We start from the raw sequence: 20,409 nt of genomic DNA, 5'->3' as shown, positions 1-20,409 counted from the left end.
TCGTCACAAGCTTCACATAAGGGGGTCTTATCCTTCTTTTTCTTGTATGAGGACCTGTGGGCAGAACTGAAAATCCTCCAGTCAGAAGTCTGAAAGGCACTTTTTTTTTAATGTATTGTGTCTTTAAAATTTGGATAGTGACTTACTCAGAACCTCTAGATTGCGACCTATTTCTCGAAGCCTGACCGGGAGAATCCATAGTATGGGTAGCTGGAAAAAAATTTGAATTTCCAGCAACCAATTATTGCCTTGAAAAGGACTGGGGAATAGAGAAACTATAATAAAAGGACAAGAAATGTAACTTACCTGCAGCCAGAAGACAGAAGTTTAATCCAGATATGTAGATATACATCAAACAGCATACTGACAGAATAAAGGTGCTTACCCTTTAAATATAGGATGCCGAACCAGGAAGTAAAACCCCTTGCTGCTGGCCTTCCTCTGGCGTGCGTTCCACCTGCGTTTCACTGCTGGAGAGAGGGAAAAGATAGGCCGAAAGACCGGAAGTGCCGAAAACGGAAGTGCTAGCAAATCGGCGTGCGTTCCACCATGCGTTCCACGACCGGAATGGATCAGCTACAAGGAAACAGGAGCCCACCCCCGGTCAGGTAAGTTCTTAATTCACTGCCACTTACATCCTGAGGATAGGGCAGGCCATCATCATTATTATTATTGGGAAAGCCAAGAAGCCCAAATTTTTTGCAGCAAGTAGGTGAACCCTTCTGTGAGAATTACCACCTCCCTGGGTCTGGCACATCCAGCTGCTACCTATAGGGTTACTGCAGCATAGCTCCCCGGTCGCTAAGGGGAGTGTGGCGAAACCAACCTCGCCACTGGGCCCTGGAGAAGCCTGTTTGCTAGCCTCCTACCTACTGACTATGGCCCCTGGGTTATTTGGGGCATATTGTACTGTATATTGCTGCTACTGGCCCTTTTAACAGCATCTATGGACATATTGGGAATTTTGGGACTACTGTCCCTTTAAGACTGTGATACATATTCTAGTGTACTGCCTGTAATATTATATGTGTATTAAGTTTAACCTGGGATATGTATGCAGCATTCCCCTGATTGTTCGGTAGAATCACTCCATTTATTATATTGAGTGAAACTACCGAACAACCAGACCACCCAGGAATAAGTGTGCCTCCAATTACAGTTTGCAACAATGTTGCAAACGGGTAATTGGCAATCAGTGTAATGTTTTCTTTGTCCTCTGGGTGGCCGCCATTCGGGAAACAAACACGTGGCGGCGGCCATCTTAAACTACCGAACAGCGGTGTTTTGCCGTCGAGTGTCTGAAACTAAAATCAGACACTTGACTAGGCAAACACCGCTGAGACCGCCATACTTCCAGAAATTCGTATGGAAACTACCGAATGACCCGCCGTTCGGTAGAAAGAACCCCACAAACAAGGGAATTCATTCAAACCCTCTCCAGGCTCTATAACACAGGCAATTCGTCTGTTTTCATTCCCTTGTTTGTGACCGACCGCAGGGCCAAAATGCATGGAACTGTTTTCGGATACTTTACCCATGCGGTCGGTCAAATCTTTGGAACCCCATATCTCCCGAACCATTCATCCGAATTACTTGAATTTTGGATATGTTGTCCCCCTGAATAAGGGCTATCCAGCGATGCTGGATTTAAAGGTGTACCCCCGGGTTTTGGGGTACATCCAGAACTTGGCTGAAAAAGTGTACCGGATAATTGAGTTTAATGTTATCTGAGGGGAGGGGATGTGTGGGCTGAACCATGTATGTGATTGGTTATTTTATGCCTCCCCCTGGGGGTGGCCTGTATGTGGATTAGTGTAATAAAAGCCAGGCTGGATGAGCCAGTCGAGAGTTCCTGTTTTACCCTCAAAGTGATGTGTCGTCTCATTATTGGGGGGAAGGATTTATTGCATGCTGTTCCAGTTGACTGCTAGGAGTACAAGCCTATTCGTATGGTTCCTATTCAATGGTCTACAGCATTCATATGCTTGGGAGAATTTAAAAGGTTTCTCGGATTCGGTGATTGTGGTGTCTGCCAGAGTGCTTGGAGTCCTCAGGAAGCACTAGGAGCATCCATTAACGGAGGTACCAAGTCGGGGTGCCAGGTGATCCGTTACATTGGTGGCAGCGGTGGGATGGCGTCCTAGTGCGAGGAGAAGCAGCTCGGAGACACTGGTAACGTTTGGAATTACAAATTGAGGGCAACGCTAGTATCCGTACAGCGCCCCTGGCTACAGCAGGATGGAATCAGCTAGTTTTTGGACAGCGTTCCATGATGATGAGGAGGAGGCGGCCGCGGACTACAGGGATGCAGACAGAAAGGAACTCTGGTATGATGCCCTGGAAGACGCCCAGTGGCGGCGAGGTGAGAGTCTCCCCAGTGATGAGCAGCGGCTACAGAAGCGTGTGGCGATGCGGATGTATCTATTGGGAGAGCAGCCCCTGGATGAGTGGGTGACAAGACTAGAGACCCTGGTATGGCGAGAGATCTGGCTAGACAACGCATACCAGGCCCTCTGGTGGCATACCATTCGACTTACCCCCTGGACGTCCGAGCACGACTTACCGGAGGGGGATGATTATGATGGCCCGGGTTTATTATGGGATGCCTTGGAGGACGACATTGATCTTGGCAGCACGGAGGGGTCTAGGTTTTGGGACATCTACGACTACCGGATGGGCATGTATGTCTGGGCTGACGAATGCGAGGTGAGCAAAGACATGACCCACCTGGTAACAAGGGAGTGGGAGCTGGAGCAGGACTACCAACACCTGCTCAGCTTCATGCAGCCCCAACCTACCCGACAAGCAGAACCAGACCTCACTGACTGGTCCTGCGATGACCTCCAGATGGCAGGTAGAGATGGGACCGAGGTCTCTCTACCGGCCCTACAGGGATGCTGGGCAACCAACCCAGATCTCCAGCGACAGTGTGAGTCCCAGGGAGCCGAAGGTCACGTCCTTCCTCCCCAGTGGCAGTGTGAGTTACAGGGAGCTGAAGGGGCCGTCCTTGCTCCCCAGCGGCAGTCTACGGTTCAGGGAGAGGAGCCTGTTATTCCCTCTCCCCAGCGGCAGCACAGCTCACCAAGGGGAGACAGTAAGCCCCTCACCAGCGCAGATGGGACCGTGGTCTCTGCGCCCTGCCTACAGGGAGTACAGAGGGTCAGCCCTGCTCCCCAGCGGCAGTCTACGGTGCAGGGAGAGGAGCCTGTTATCCCCTCTCCCCAGCGGCTGAAGGTGTGTAAGGGAGAGGAGTTTGTTACCCCCTCTCCCCAGCGGCAGCTTAGCATACCAAGGGGAGACAGTAAGCCCCACACCAGCGCAGATGGGACCGTGGTCTCTGCGCCCAAGTTACAGGGAGCTGAAGGGGCCGTCCTCCCTCCCCAGCGGCAGTGTGATTTGTTGGGAATTGGGAGCCCAGTCTTCATTCCCCAGCGGCAGTGTGAATTGCAGGGAATTGGGAGCCCAGTCTCCATTCCCCAGCGGCAGGCTGAGTTACAGGGGGCAGAGGTAGTTGGTCCTACCCCCCAGCAGCAGAGTGATATGCCGGGAAGGCAGTGTGAAGGGCAGGGAGAGGAGAGCAGCGTCCTCCCTCCCCAGCGGCAGGCAGAGTTACAGGGGGCAGAGGTAGTTGGTCCTACCCCCCAGCAGCAGCGTGATTTTTTGGGAATAGAGAGCCCAGTCTCCTTTCCCCAGCAGCAGGACACTGCATTGGGAGGAGAGACAGTCGGTCTCCCTCCACAAAGACTGAAAGTATGCGTGGGAGAGGAGATTGTTACCACCTCTCCCCAGCGGCAGCTTAATGTACCAGGGGGAGACTGTAAGCCCCACAACTGTGCAGATGGGACTACGGTCTCTGCAGCTACAGCACAGGGTGTAAGGACAGTCAGTCCTGTCCCCCAGCAACAAGGCTGCTTAGCCAAAGGGGAGACAGTCGGTCTCCCCCTCCAACAGCGGAACTATGTATCCAAAGGGGAGACAATCGGTCTCCAACAGCAGAGCTGCGCAGCTAAAGGGGAGACAGTCGGTCTCCAGCAACCAGGCTCCAACCAGACTACTCCCGTGGTAGTGCTGGCACCAGGGCAGAGTACCGCTGGCCTCTGCCCACTCAGCAACCCACCAAAACAGCCTACCAGTCCCCCACACAGCCGTGGTGAGGCACCTGGACCTGGACAAGTTTTTCCCTTACTCAGGTGTAATAACCATTTATTGTGGGTGGGCTGTACTGCTGTTTCTGTTTTGTGGGTGGGCTGCTGGACTAACAAGGGCACTGACCGGCAAGAGGTCAGGTACCCTGTTAGTCTGTTTGGAAAAGGGGAGAAATGTGGCGAAACCAACCTCGCCACTGGGCCCTGGAGAAGCCTGTTTGCTAGCCTCCTACCTACTGACTATGGCCCCTGGGTTATTTGGGGCATATTGTACTGTATATTGCTGCTACTGGCCCTTTTAACAGCATCTATGGACATATTGGGAATTTTGGGACTACTGTCCCTTTAAGACTGTGATACATATTCTAGTGTACTGCCTGTAATATTATATGTGTATTAAGTTTAACCTGGGATATGTATGCAGCATTCCCCTGATTGTTCGGTAGAATCACTCCATTTATTATATTGAGTGAAACTACCGAACAACCAGACCACCCAGGAATAAGTGTGCCTCCAATTACAGTTTGCAACAATGTTGCAAATGGGTAATTGGCAATCAGTGTAATGTTTTCTTTGTCCTCTGGGTGGCCGCCATTCGGGAAACAAACACGTGGCGGCGGCCATCTTAAACTACCGAACAGCTGTGTTTTGCCGTCGAGTGTCTGGAACTAAAATCGGACACTTGACTAGGCAAACACCGCTGAGACCTCCATACTTCCAGAAATTCGTATGGAAACTACCGAATGACCCGCCGTTCGGTAGAAAGAACCCCACAAACAAGGGAATTCATTCAAACCCTCTCCAGGCTCTATAACACAGGCAATTCGTCTGTTTTCATTCCCTTGTTTGTGACCGACCGCAGGGCCAAAATGCATGGAACTGTTTTCGGATACTTTACCCATGCGGTCGGTCAAATCTTTGGAACCCCATATCTCCCGAACCATTCATCCGAATTACTTGAATTTTGGATATGTTGTCCCCCTGAATAAGGGCTATCCAGCGATGCTGGATTTAAAGGTGTACCCCCGGGTTTTGGGGTACATCCAGAACTTGGCTGAAAAAGTGTACCGGATAATTGAGTTTAATGTTATCTGAGGGGAGGGGATGTGTGGGCTGAACCATGTATGTGATTGGTTATTTTATGCCTCCCCCTGGGGGTGGCCTGTATGTGGATTAGTGTAATAAAAGCCAGGCTGGATGAGCCAGTCGAGAGTTCCTGTTTTACCCTCAAAGTGATGTGTCGTCTCATTATTGGGGGGAAGGATTTATTGCATGCTGTTCCAGTTGACTGCTAGGAGTACAAGCCTATTCGTATGGTTCCTATTCAATGGTCTACAGCATTCATATGCTTGGGAGAATTTAAAAGGTTTCTCGGATTCGGTGATTGTGGTGTCTGCCAGAGTGCTTGGAGTCCTCAGGAAGCACTAGGAGCATCCATTAACGGAGGTACCAAGTCGGGGTGCCAGGTGATCCGTTACAGGGAGAATCCTCCAGGGGGTCGCCCTTGGTGAGGCCCGTGTCCTGAGGCTTCCATGGGGAGAGAGGCTGAACTCCCCATGGGCCAGGGGTACAATTAGACCCGAATAAGTCACACAATAAAAATTTTAGGAGATGCAACCTCCACTGTCCCTGAGAAGTGGACAGGAAAAAAAGACTGAGGGGGTGTAGGGGGGAGTCTCTTTTATTTAGGAGGTGTTCCTGTCCAATTGAGAAGGGGAGGAGCTATACCCATACGTAGTACTGCCATGGATATATCCGGGGAAAGTTAATTTATTTTTTTAATTACAAACACATATTAATTATATATATATATAATTATTATAAAATACACATTTTTCATTTCTCCCATCTGCCCGGCACAGTACCTCCCAAGCCCCTTTATTAATTGTATTTGCAGTAAAGTTACTTGAGTAAATAAATAGCGATTGTAACTTTGCTGAGACACCTAAAAAAGCCCATTAAGGTCTCTAGTAAATCAAGCTGTAAGTGTCCTAAGCTTGCCATCTGATTTACTTACTTAATTTGTCCATCCTAAAAAGATTGGTATTATTCATCAGATCCTTAATGAATGCAAATGGGGCACTCTGGGGTTACTTATAATTCTGGGGTATAGCTATAAAAGGGAAGCAATCATCTATAACATTTCATTGGTTTCCATTGCTCTACATTTAGCACCTTGCACCAGAATAGTTCTTTGTAAATAACCCCCTTTATGTACACCTGTTTCTGCATTGAATGCTGAATAGGAATCGGAATTGTCATTTGTCAGGCATTTGTCGTTAGTTTCCTGTGTGAGACTAGCAATTAAACTTGTAACTGTCATTAGGTCACTATACTCTTACATGGGACTGCTGCTTTAACCATTAGTATTAGCTCACTTCTCGTATGAGGTACTGATCATTAAACCTCTTAAAGGGGAACTATCACAAAAAAGAACATTTTATTATGTTGCAGCATAATAATAATAATTATTATTAATATATTTTTATTTATATAGCAAATTCCGTAGCGCTGTACAATGGGATAATAATAATAATAATAATAATAATACAATTGCAATAATAATATTAATATATTTTACTTTGCAAAGTAGTAATGGCCAGATACAATTGAATCAAATGGTTGGATAATTTAACCCATTAAACATGATCCTATAATTTATGTAGTCCCAGTAGGACAGACACTTTTCGTGTTATAGGAACGGCATCAGTAACTGTATTAGCTGAAGTCTAAACATTTCCAGAAATAGCTCCATTCTGGGTGTTAGCAGTGACACGGAGCCTTTGTTGTGCGCACTTGGGGGACAAAGTCAGTGTCCATTGGCAGATCAAATGTCACTAGTTCCCAGCATTGGCAAAAGAGCCAGACACTGGATCAGTACTAACAAAATTAGAGACCGGAAGGTGATACATACAGAAGAATTACAATTAGAAGATTTATATTGCGTGCACAAAAAAATGTCTGTGTAAATGAAAGTGTCGTATCCCTGAACGTGCGTGCCAGTGCTGTCTTTCTCTTGAACTGCCAAGAGTCCATACAGAGTTACTACAGAGATGTTTGAGGGGGAACCATGCAAGCCATCTATCATCTCTCTACTAATTACAACTTGTAATTTCTTCTTAAATGACTGACTGCCTATTGCCATGCTGCGGGCAACACTGGCAATTGAAAAGGTTGCATTTTAACTAATATAAAGCAGTGACCCATTCCAATGTATGTATGAAACATAAGACTGGAAATACATAAAAGGTCTGAAACAATAAAGCACCCTGCTTGAACCTGATTCCAAATTATTTATATTAAATTCTGTAATATTATTACTCCTAAATGTATATACATTTTGATATATCACTTCCCATCACAGAAGGTGATACAAGAACTTTAGATTTACAGAGATATGCACGTAATATATAAATATGGGAGACAGGTAACCAATAATTAAAAATAATGGGACATGTTACATTGAACAAAATTATAAACACTTTTGTTTTTGCCCCCATTTTTCCTGAGCTGAACTCAAAGATCTAAGACTTTCTATGTACACAAAAGGCCTATTTCTCTCAAATATTGTTCACAAATCTGTCTAATTCTGTGTTAGTGAGCACTTCTCCTTTACCGAGATAATCCATCCACCTCACAGGTGTGGCATATCAAGATGCTGATTAGACAGCATGATTATTGCACAGGTGTGCCCTAGGCTGGCCACAATAAAAGGCCACTCTAAAATGTGCAGTTTTATCACACAGCACAATGCCACACATGTCACAAGTTTTAAGGGAGCGTGCAATTGGCATGCTGACTGCAGGAATGTCCACCAGAGCTGTTGCCCGTGAATTGAATGTGCATTTCTTAACCATAAGCCGTCTCCAAAGGCGTTTCAGAGAATTTGGCAATACATCCATGCGCAGATCATCTGTAACCACAGCAGCCCGGAACCTCCACATCCAGCATCTTCACCTCCAAGATCGTCTAAGAACAGCCACCCGGACAGCTGCTGCAACAATCAGCTTGCATAACCAAAGAATTTCTGCACAAACTGTCAGAAACCGTCTCAGGGAAGCTCATCTGCATGCTCGTGGTCCTCATCGGGGTCTCGACCTGACTGCAGTTTGTTGTCGTAACCGAATGAGTGGGCAAATGTTCACATTCGATGGTGTCTGGTACTTTGGAGAGGTGTTCTCTTCACGGATGAATCACGGTTTTCACTGTACAGGACAGATGGCAGACAGCGTGTATGGCGTTGTGTGGGTAAACGGTTTGCTGCGGTTTGCTGATGTCAACGTTGTGGTTTGGGCAGGTGTATGTTATGGACAACGAACACAGGTGCATTTTATTGATGGCATTTTAAATGCACAGAGATACCATGACGTGATCCTGAGGCCCATTGTTGTGCTATTCATCCAGACCATCACCTCATGTTGCAGCATGATAATGCACGGCCCCATGTTGCAAGGATCTGTACACACAGGGCCGGCCTTAGGCATTTGGGCGCCCTGTGCGAAAAATCTTCACTGCATGCAGGCTCCAACTGAAACAAAAGGAATCATGGAAAAGGAACGGGTGTGGCAACATAAAACAAACATTTAAAGGAATCCTGGAGTCTGGGAATTACTGGATACTGGGGATTACTGGATACCAGAAGCCATCACCAGACTGATCCACAGCTAGGAACAGGATGTGACACAACCGCTCTGGTGGACATTCCTGCAGTCAGCATGCCAATTGCACACTCCCTCAAAACTTGCGACATCTGTGGCATTGTGCTGTGTGATAAAACTGCACATTTTAGAGGGGGATTTTATTGTGGCCAGCCTACTGCACACAGGGCCGGCCTTAGGCATTTAGACACCCTGTGCGAAAAATCTTCACAGCGCCCCCCCCCCCCCCGTCATCCATGTATGCTGTAATGTTTGTGTTGTCTGTGTATGTGATAGTAGGTGTGATGACGGTGTGTGATATGTATGTTATGTGTGATATTTGTAATGGGTGTATTAACAGTGTGTGATATGCGTGTATTGGTTGTATGTGACACACACACACACACACACAGAGTCAGACGCCCATACACACACACAGGAAGACAGTCATACACACACACATACACACAAAGGCAGACAGTCTCACACACACACACAGGCAGACAGTCAGTCATACACACAGACACAGACAGTAATACACACACACAGAGGCAGACAGTCATACACACACACACACACGCAGACAGTCATACACACAGACAAACACGCAGACAGTCATACACACAGACACACACAGGCAGACAGTCATACACACAGACACACACAGGCAGACAGCCATACACACAGAGGCAGACAGCCATACACACAGAGGCAGTCATACACACAGCAGCAGTCATACACACAGAAGCAGTCATACACACAATCACACACACAGAGGCAGACAGTAATACACACAGACACACACACAGAGGCAGACAGTAATACACACAGACACACAGTGGCAGTCATACACACACACACACACACACAGGCAGACAGTCAGTCATACACACAGACACAGACAGTAATACACACAGACACACACAGAGGCAGACAGTAATACACACAGACACACACAGTCATACACACAGACACACACAGAGGCAGACAGTCATACACACACACACACACACACACGCAGACAGTCATACACACAGACAAACACGCAGACAGTCATACACACAGACACACACAGGCAGACAGTCATACACACAGACACACACAGGCAGACAGCCATACACACAGAGGCAGACAGCCATACACACAGAGGCAGTCATACACACAGAAGCAGTCATACACACAGAAGCAGTCATACACACAATCACACACACAGAGGCAGACAGTAATACACACAGACACACACACAGAGGCAGACAGTAATACACACAGACACACAGTGGCAGTCATACACACACACACACACACACAGGCAGACAGTCAGTCATACACACAGACACAGACAGTAATACACACAGACACACACAGAGGCAGACAGTAATACACACAGACACACACAGTCATCACACAGACACACACAGAGGCAGACAGTCATATACACACACACACAGACACACACAGGCAGACAGTCATACACACACACACAGGCAGACAGTCATACACACACACACAGACACACACAGGCAGACAGTCATAAACACACCCACAGACACACACAGGCAGACAGTCATACACACACAAACACAGGCAGACAGTCATACACACAGACACACAGAGGCAGACAGTCATACACACACAGACAGTAATTAACACAGGCAGAGAGTCACACTCACCTGACAATCCCTGTGGAGTTCATTGTGGAGGCAGTGCAGCTCCTGGTGACTGTTTGGTGGGGAAGCAGGGACTCCTTCCTGCTTCCCCTGCAGCAGTTTTCCCGGCGCTTTTAGCTCCGCCCCCGCCGCACGGTAAGCTCCGCCCCCGCTGCAAATTAGAAAAAAAAAAAATTTTTTTTTTTTTTATTTTTTTTTAAATCCCGGCCGGCTGTGCGGCCGCACGGCGCCCCCTGCTACATGGCGCCCTGTGCGGCCTCACAGCTCGCACACCCCTAAGGCCGGCCCTGACTGCACACCTGTGCAATAATCATGCTGTCCAATCAGCATCTTGATATGCCACACCTGTGAGGTGGATGGATTATCTCGGCAAAGGAGAAGTGCTCACTAACACAGATTTAGACAGAATTGTTAACAATAATTGAGAGAAATGGGCCTTTTGTGTACATAGAAAAAGTCTATCGTAGCAAAAGTAAAAGTGTTGCGTTTATAATTTTGTTCAGTGTATAAACAAGGCAAAAGAAAGTATAAAAAAGAGAGAGGAACATGTTAGGCTAACCTGGCTAACCTGAGATAAAAGTAACTAGTAATTGACATACTTTATTATCACAGGATCTTACTGGATCTTACTGGAGCCCCATGGTAATGTAATACTAATAAGTGACGTTGCATATAAAAAACGTTGTTTTCAAAATTCTAGTCTCCAATATGTGACCTTTGTCACATCTATTTTGTCCGTTGTTAAAATAGTGGTATTTAAAGCTAATCACCTTTATGCAACTATCATTGTTCAATACAGCTTATGAAACAAACAATTACTTGTGTTGTAAATGTTTTACAATGTTAAATCGTCCCTGAGAAATTCCATTAACGCTGTTTAATCTGCCCACATCATCATTAATTTATGCAGAGGGCACAAAAAATGTGGTAATATAAACAATTTAAACAACCTTTATTCTGCTTTATTAGAACTATATATTAGCAAAACAAAGCAATGCTTAAAATGTATTTTTCTGTAAAACACAATGCTTTATATATTAAAACCATAAAACACTGTTTACAAGTTAGAATGTGAATATTAAAACTATAATGTGCTCAGAATTAGCCAGGGATATTGTATAAAAAGTAATGCAAGCTTTGTTCTAATTCTAGTTCTTTGTTCTTTGTTTCCGAGGCACTGGATTCAGGTAAGTCACTGAAGGGGTTTTAACCCCTTCAGCAACATGGGATGGAGGCTGGGAAAGAGGGGGGCACTGCAAGATCCTGCAGTGCCAGGAAAATGGTTTTGTTTTCCTGGCACTGGAGAGTCCCTTTAAGGAGCCTTTCATTAGTGTTTTGTAGTTCCTGCATTCCTTGGGTTAAGATTTCAATCCACTGGGTTAATGACGTTAGCTGTGAGTTAAGTTCTGCTGGTTCCATTATTTTTTTTTTTTTGGTAAATCTGTTTATTGAGGTATAATGATCAGCATAGAGTTGGCTCGCAGGCCAGGCAACTAGGCAACTAGGCAACAATTCCATAAGAAAGGCAAAGCGAATATAAGAATTTCAAGAACCAATACAGTACAATTTAAACAGAGCCAATGCAGTTAAACATTTTAGAATCAAGGGTTCTGAGTATTGATCTGCTGACGGGTCCCGTGCTTCCCTTCCGCTAGGTGTGGGTGCAGAGAGCGAGCATCATCTTAGGGTGTTCTAGTAATGTATGTAGGGATGTATGAGCGTGTACCCGTAGTGTGCTGCCGCTTTTGGTTGGACATAAACTGTGTCCGGGGCTCACCCGTGGAGAGCAGGGTTAAATGCATCGGAGGAACAGTCATCATCTTAGAGGATAAGACTCGGAGCGGCTGACCATATAGTAAAGCGTCTGTTCAATGGTATTCAGGTACCTCGAACCAATTTACTTAAGTTAAGTTACAGGTCAGTCACTCGACAATCCCCCATCACAAAGCCTCCACCCAGTGTATCCACGGGTAGGGACCTATATTATGGACCCAGGTCCTAGTGCGGGCGGCGACCTTTCCCCCATGACAATCATCCAGAGCGGAGCTCGAGATATGCTCACTAGCCACCTTCATCTCCATATTGCCGACTCACCTACTCAAAGTGAGGTCATCTGATCGTCTGTGTCACGGGTGATTGTCTCTATGGTGTGTGAATTTGTAGGAGCACCTGTCAGTCCAGGGGTCAAGGCGTCAGTGAAATAAAGTGGGTCTTGTCTAGGGTGTTAAGTGTCCCGTACAGCGTGAATCCCTGAAGGCAGCCTCGGGAATCCGAGCTGGTTCCATTATTTAGGCTCAGTCAATATGTAATACTTAGGAATACAAGTTCGTTGGAACCCAATTGCAGATTTAGAAATAAGTGTTTAAGAATATTCAAAGTAAGTGTTTTATTGCTTAGGTCTTGGTATAACAGAATAACCTTTAGTAGCAATTCAATCTTTAGTATGCAGATCCTTATCCATATTTCAAACGGCATATTTTGAACCTTGGCATGGGGTCATTTTTCCGCTAGCTTGTACCAAGTGTAGTGGTAATAAGCATGTTTTCTGCCTTTTTGACACACAAAGTGAGTTTGCATAGTATATTTTGCAAACCTTATGTGTGCTACGGCTGTATAATACTTCATATGTTGCTCAGCTATGTTGTCTGAGCACAGCAATACCCCCATATGCACCTTTGCCAGGTATATGTGGATGTTGAAGGGGCACATTTGAGACGCAGCCATTCTGTTTTTTTTCTAACTTTGAAGTTTTATGCTGTGTCCATGTTTCATTTTGGAGTAGTTTAGCTGGTTTGTTATTCAAACTACCCCACAAACGCATATCATTTTTCTAAAGAGTACTCCCTCGGGTATTTCAAAAGGCATATTTTGAACCTTAGCGTGGGATCATTTGCTAGTTTGTTGCAGTTGTAGTGATAATGAGCATTAAAGAATGTATTGTTTTACTTTGTTAAACTAGTTTGACTTTTTAAAACCTTTTTTAATACTTTTTTTTACTTATTACACTTTTTAAAACTTTCTTAATTTTATTTTACACTTTTCAAATATTTATAAACTTTTTCCCGTTAACCCCTAACTAGCAGTAAGCAGCACTAACAGTAAATTCCCCAATTTCCCATAACTCCTATCCACCCCAACTAGCAATATAATTTTTAAATATTTAAATTAATTAATGAAATAAATTGAACACCTGAGGATTAAAAAAAAAATAAAAGTTAACCCGCAGGGGATACGAAAATAATAATCAGATAACAGTATAATACTGTCATCCGTATTTTGATCACTGTAGGCAGTGATCTGATGGCAGAGAAGGGGTTGATTTTATTAGAGATGGGAAAGGGGGTGGGATTCAACTCAATCTTTATTTTTCACAGGGAGAAGAGGATCAGCAGTGATCCGTCTCCCTGCACTTCACACTGACCATGGAAGCGCAGGGAGGCGGACCAGGAGTCCCTGCAGCACATGTGCTTGCTCTGACAGCAGTGACAGCGCGATTGGGTGCTCCTGGTCTGTCTCGGATACTGAGGAAGACTGGAGGAGCATTAAGCCCGCAATTGTGGTGGTCGCAGTGATCTGGGGTCACCTTTAGTAAATGACGGAAATTTTCCATCATGTGTCCTTAACGGTAAGACAAGCATGACGGAACATTTCCGTCTAGTGTCGGGAAGGGGTTCATGTTTAAACACTGATTTTATTGGAGGTACCAATAAATATAAGCTTAACTGTATCGATAATTTACATGTTCATTCCTGTGAGTGGTTGTGTAGGCAGGGGCCCAGTGCACTGCTTTGCCCAGGGGGCCTATAATGCTGTTAAGACAGTCCTGACTATCCCTGCTCTACAAGTACAAAAGCTACTGTAAACAAAGGACATCACATCCCATTGCTTAGGTTGAATTTTTTTTTTAGCTATGTAGATTGGCATACAGTATCTAATATATGCAATTTTTATACTTTGATTGTTTAGCCGGACCAACTGCCATCTGGGAATTTCTAATTTTATGTTTTGTTAGTTTAATTTCCGGCTCTGAAAAGAAACAGTGAATGTTCCTTATCCAGCATTGCATGGGAAAATACCTTGGACCATTATCAAGTACATATGTTTGTGATATAAATTCGTAACACAAATCTAGAGTCTATAATACGTGCCAGGCTCAGTGAGCAGTTTTATTTATTCTTTCTCAGGTTTGTTCTATTTCTGTAAAACATTAAATTGTAATCTTGCTTTCGTGAGATCTCATTGGGGATTGCAATTGTGTTACAAGGTCTGGAATAAATCTTGTGTAGTAGTGGATGGTTGTAGTGAATATACCTTATTATGTTTTTCAGCAGTCATGTGCAAACTGATACTATAACCACTGTACAATAAAAGAAACCCTTCATAATTCGGCTAATCATGTGCTGTCCCTCTGAAAGATATTGGACATGCTGTGCATGTAACTCATTCTCAGTCAAGTAAAGCATCTTAGGTGCAATTTTTTCCCCAAAACTCCTAAGCCAAAACTCCTAAATTTTTTTCCCCAAACTCCTAAGTTCAAACAAGTTATTGCTGAATTCCAGTTTGTTTGGTTTTTAATTCCTTATTTTTGCTTTGTTGACATTTCAGTAAAAAGAATATATATCAGATAAGTAAGGTACATGACATGATTGCTGAACTATTTTTTTATATTAATTCAAGATAACATCACCCTAGTGAACCCCGGGGTGCATATTACATGGAGACACATATTAGAAGGGTGTGGCACACAGGGAGTCCTAGAGATGGGAACCTAAATATGCGATAGGGAAAAACATATTAGGAAACCTGCTCGGTCATATTAGTGTTTAGCATTACAAGCTTAGACAATTCCGAAAAGCGGAATGCACTGTGGCTCGTAGCAAGATAACGCACAGGAGTAGAAAATCAGGGTAAACAAACATATATTCCGCTAAACGCTAAAGTATAACGCTAAAGTGCTGAAGTGGCTGTTTAGGTTACCAACACACACCGTTCTGATCTCTCGTCGCGGCTAGCCTCGCCTAGCTCTACCTCCATGGCTGAGATCATCAATCTTGACGATCTCAGCCAACCCAATGCTTTCCCATAGGAAAGTATTGGGAGCTTATTGCAATGCTAATGCAAATGCGCTGCAAAACGTTCAGGGTGGAGACTGTACAACACTGGAATAGGAATTACCTATAGTGGCCATCTGAGCGACTGCCACTAGCGATGTTACTAGACACCAATGTAAGCACAGCCTTTTCCTGTTTACATTGAAAAGTCTGCAGGGACAGAATATATCCACCAGAGCAACTACATTAAGCTGTAGTGTTTCTGGTGACTATAGTGTCCCTTTAATTTAACTTTTCAGATTTCACAGAAACATATTTGTTAAATATATAACTAAACAAAACATTTTAAGTCCTGGACAGTGACAGTTGCCCTTTAAGTAAATCCTAAAATTATCCTACCACTGGTGTTCAACAATGGCTAGAAAAGTAACATTTCAAGTTAGTGCACTATTTTCACCTGTTTTATACAATATAAATTGTACCTATAGTTTACAATATTATAGATAAAAAAAAAAACAACTACAATGAATAAAATAATAAACGACTACAAGAAATAAAGAGTGCAAAAGAAAAAGCATCTGGGAACGCTATAGAGATGCAGGGGTTTGATTACTATAATTCTTCATGCAGTACTCAGAAGCAGATGTGCCAGTTGTGATGTTACATGATACAATTAACAATCAGTGATACAATTAATTAGTGCTCTCAATAGGGCCTGTCTGAATTGCTGGGAATTGAAACAAAACCAGTCAAGCAATAATCTGATAGATTGTTAAACAATAAAAAGAGCACTAACACAATTTTGGTAATCACAATCTTCGTAATCTCTACATATTAGTAGAATCGGTGTCTGCTTGTTCTTATCCTTAGAAGGTAACCATAGGGAGTTATTCTCTTAACACTGCATTTTGGAGACCTGGCTAAAATAGACTAACATGAACTAATGTACATCTCAGCTATTTTTGCAGAGATTTCTATATTTGCTTGTCTATTTACCACAATGAGATTGTTTTACTGCTGCCAGAAATAGTGCAGTCACAAGCACTTGGTGCAACTTCAAGTGGCTGTTGTGCTACGTCACGTGTGCTTGTTGGTCAACATCTAACAGCAGCATAGTTTGAACAAGGCTAATCCGCTGAGTAGAAGACATCGGTGACAAATAACTTGAATCAAGGGTACCTCTGACATCTGGCCATATTTGAAGAATTGATTGTCATCCATTATAATACTAGTGATAACCAGCTTCTTGCACCTAAAGGCAGGACATAACAATGTACTAGAATGATACTAGTTCCATTTTACCCCAGATAACGGAGCACTTAAAGAAACACTATAGTGCAAGAATTCCTTTTTAGGCCTCCCTCTCTGAGGACATTGAAGGTTTAAAACCTTTCACTCATGCCGTACCTGTCTCGATCTCCGCAAACTGCTGCCCTGGCCGATCAGCATCTCCTCATAGAAATGTATTGGATCAATGCATTTGTTTGGGGAATGGTCAGAACCTCTATGCAGAGCGTGTTGATATTGAGATAGGAAGCACCTCTAATGGCTGCCTGAATGGCTGCCAGTAAAAATGTTCCAAGGCAGCAATGTAAGCACTACCTTTTCTTGGAAAGAAATGATAGTGCGTACAGTGCTAACATTGGATGGACATGCTGTAGACACCTAAACCACTATATTAAGTTGCAGTGGTTCTGGTGACTATAATGTACCTTTAATTCCTTAATTAATTATTAGCATATTTGTAATGCCAACATATTCCACAGCACTGTACAATTATAGAAGGGCATTTAAAAAAGGCTTACAATCTATTAGATTTTGATGTAGGCAGATATATATCATTGGGGACACTTACTGTTGTGGTAATACAACCAGGATTGAAACCAGATTTCCTAGTTTCAAGGCAGTGACTATACTACAGCTCTATCCAGATGAACTATTACCACAGTCTCATTTCTAGTCCAACACAAGGTGTATCTCTTATTTCGTTTTGGAAATTCTATGCAGCCATGTAGTAAAAAATTTAGCCCATTCCATAGAATAGGAGCCTTAAATGGACAATATAGTCACCAAAACAACTTTAGCTTAATGAAGCAGTTTTGGTGTATAGATCATGTCCCTGCAGTCTCACTGCTCAATTCTCTGCCATTTATGAGTTAAATTGTTTATGAACCCTAGTCACACCTCCTTGCATGTGACCTGCACAGCCTTCCTACACACTTCATGTAAAGAGTCATTTAATGTTTATCCTTCCTTTATTGCAAGTTCTGTTTAATTTAGATTTTCTTATACCTTGCTATGTTAATAGCTTGCTAGACCCTGCAAGAGCCTCCTGTATGTGATTAAAGGTCAATTTACAGAGCAAGAGATAAAATTGTTTAAGGTAAATTACATCTGATTGAAAGTGAAACCAGTTTTGTTTCCATGCAGGCTCTGTCAATCATAGCCAGGGGAGGTGTGACAAGGGCTGCATTAACAGAAACAAAGTGATTTAACTCCTAAATGGCAGTGAATTGAGCAGTGAAACCTGAGAAGCATGATCTATACACTAAAACTGCCTCATTAAGCTTCATTGCCATTGGGAGTCTTTCTTAGGTTCATTAAAGTATGACATCATCAGAAGAAGCACACTGACTGCAGATCTTAAAAGCATTCTCCATACGCCATTATTTTGCATATAAAATGAGTAGGTGATGCAAAACTGATTTGTATCATTCAAATTAACAGTTTAACGTCCTGCCCCTTTAAACATGAAAACAAGCGTGTAATGTGCTCCTGGAGCTTTTTTAAGATGAGGTTAACATACTCATTAGTGTATATAATGGGAACATTTGGAATGTCTACCATGATGGTGAAACTCTTCTGTACAGACACTTTGCAGAACAAAGGGTAGGATAATCCATCATAATAACTAGTACTTAAGGAACATTACGTAGGATAAACAGGACCTATAAACTATAGAAATGTCAAAGAAAATGGACTAGCCTGTGGGAATGTTTCCCCCAAATGATATTCTTAATGAAGAATTAATGCGATATAAAAAAAATATATATATATATATGTACTCATACTGATTAATTATCTATGGCATTATTATGTGGATATTATTCAGACAGCAAGATACATAACTTATAATGTATACATCATACTTACACTATTGGTCTACAGCCTTATGAAAAAGTATACAAGTATAATATCCACATTATGTAGTTTGGCTTTTGTGTGATTGATGAATACAATGGAAAGGTTTCTAATACTGTTTAATATGTAGCAGGACTTCAGACGAGCTATAATGAGAACACTAAATAATTATCTCCTTGGTTATAAATGGAATCGAGAAGCAGGTGCACTTGACAATGAGATTATATTACGCTTTAGAACCTTTCCTGGCAATATTCCCACAAATATATTATATAGACCTCTCCAGTGTCTTTTCAGAAGATCCCATGGGCTCTATAGAAAGCATGAAATCCATGGGGATATTTTACTTGTATCAAAAATTGGACTTAATTAGCTTTATAATGTGTTATGTTTCCTGCCGCCTAGCCTTTTAATATGATTAGTTGCAATCATCATCACATTAATATGTATTATTTGTAGGTGATACTTGACCCCTATGTAGTACCCCATATCATTCTCTTGAGGGCATATTGCAGGCTACTGTAGCAGCTTTAATTATCATAGTAAACTGAAACAGCTTTAATACTGAGAAGAGTTTAACTAAAGTGTTTCATAAAATGTATGTTTCATAATAAATATATATATATATTCAAATTCATAGTTCTATGCTACTAGCCAGGTCTTAAAAGTTACTTGCCACTCCAAGACATAGGGGTATCATTATGCTCTGAATTCTAAATGTACAGGTTTTTAAAATACATACATTTTACTATGTCTGTCTATCTATCTCTCTATGTGAGTAGATGTAAAGATAGATTAAACACAGACAATTGCTATATTTTATAAGCACAAAAGTATTCAAGTTAGTTTCCCTTTAAACCATAAGTACACGATGATGAATGTACATTTAATGTACATGTACCGTGGATAGAGTATGTGATTGAGTGTAAATCCTGAGACTGCAATAATTGACTGAGGTTTTATTGTCAATATTTTTTAATCCATTAAATGAAGAAAAATGCACACTTAAATGTTGTAAAAAGATATTTATACACAGGGAGAGAGAAACCTACAGAGTGTCTCACCATCAAACCATTGCCTGATTTTTAACAATCACTTGAGCATCATTTGTGTTTTACAATTTCCTTCCAGCTAGCCACCTGCAATGATTCATTCTTTTAAACCCCTCTCAGCAGACTCTTCAGATATGCAGAACTGCCTACTGGCATTTAAAGTGTTAAGTCACTGCATTAATCTTATAATGCACTATCACCCCCTCACAGTCCACTACACTAAGGCCCGAGAAATCGACGAAAGGCTCATCCATACTGAGACACTTGTCATCAATAATACATTTTCAGGGCAGGTCGATATATTTTGGCTAACATACCATACACGGATCCACTGCATGTGCATGTGTGTGTCTACACATATATAGAGAGACATATGCTTCAACGTGGTACATAGATCTTTGATACATTTGGATTCCCTTTTCCTAAATTATTATTATTCCTTTAGATTGTAAGCTCTAGGTGGCAGGGCTGGCAATCCACATTTCCCAAAAAAAAATTTGTTTTGTCCTTTGTACTGTACAATGGAATATGTTGAAGATTTACTAATAACTTATTATAATAAATAGTTAATATTTATATTTTTTTGTTTTATTACAATAAGCTTAAAAGGATAAACAGTTCAGAAAATGCATTTTTTTAAATTAATGGATGGGTTTGGAGAAATGCAATATACCAACTTGCTCATATACCAATGGGAGGATGGGAAGAATGACATC

Source organism: Pelobates fuscus, chromosome 3, assembly GCF_036172605.1.
Source record: "Pelobates fuscus isolate aPelFus1 chromosome 3, aPelFus1.pri, whole genome shotgun sequence".
NCBI classification, from domain to species: domain Eukaryota; kingdom Metazoa; phylum Chordata; class Amphibia; order Anura; family Pelobatidae; genus Pelobates; species Pelobates fuscus.
This window is presented reverse-complemented; position numbering follows the sequence as displayed.